The sequence below is a fragment of the Dipodomys ordii genome, unplaced genomic scaffold (assembly GCF_000151885.1).
Source record: "Dipodomys ordii isolate 6190 unplaced genomic scaffold, Dord_2.0 Scaffold84, whole genome shotgun sequence".
NCBI lineage: Eukaryota > Metazoa > Chordata > Mammalia > Rodentia > Heteromyidae > Dipodomys > Dipodomys ordii.
In genome coordinates, this window is record NW_012267300.1 from 2,568,438 (window position 1) to 2,569,465 (window position 1,028).

The following is a 1,028-nucleotide window of genomic DNA, read 5'->3' on the forward strand; positions in this document are numbered from 1 at the left end:
ATTTACTCATCTCTTAAAATAAAGGTCTTGGGTTAGACCATCGCTATGGTCCTTTCAGAGTCAATTCATTCCAGCGATCTTAGATTTTTTCCCCCCCTCTAGTGTTGTAGGGCTGAGGTTCAGAATTGTGATCTGCCCGAGATCTGTATTATCTAAAACCGTGCACATTGCCATGGGTTTTATTTCCACATTGGTATTTCGTCCAACGTTTTGGTTTGTGTGTACGCTCAGCTGTTGCCTGTCTTCAATCTTCCTACAGGGCGTCCAGTGGAGACCCACATCTATCTATCTATCTATCTATCTATACATATACATATATATATGTATGTATGCATGTATGTATGTATGTATGTATGTATGTATTCTGGTTTCTTCTGGAAGGGATGTATAGCCGGCGGGTGACCGTACACGTCCCCAGATGGTGTCACATAATGAAAGTAAGAAATCCTCTTTTGATAAAATCTCAGCGTATAAAAGCGCCTATCCGTGAGATGCTAATTCATGTCTTTTATGGAACTCTTAAAAAAAACAACAACAACAAACTCATGCATCTCGCTCGAAGTCGTGGGAGCGTAGAGTCCGGGCTCATGCTCAGCCCTGACGCTGTCCCATCCGCTGCCAATGGTCCCTCGGATGCCCTTCCCCGGACGAGCTAAAGTCGTCAAGGCTCCCAGTCCCAGCTGGACCGAGCTTCAGGTCGCATCCCCGGGGCTCCGCTCGTCCCCGCCAGGATACTGATTGGGAAAGGGGGCCTCCAGAACCTTTCACACATTTGCATCTTATTGGCTGGCGCGCCTGTCAGTAACTTCTCCTTCCCGCCCTCCCAGCCTAGCGCGTTTCTTAGACCCCTTGGTTTCTGCGACAAGCCGCTTTACGTTTGCCTGAGCCGTGTTGCCAGGGACCGGTGACCTTTCACCTCTGCTTTCCCACCGGAGCGCCAGGGCTCCGGTCCTCACCGACACCGCGCGCTTTCCCTCCCGCGCGCGCGCCCCCTCCCGCGCGCGCACACGCACGCGCACGGCCACCCC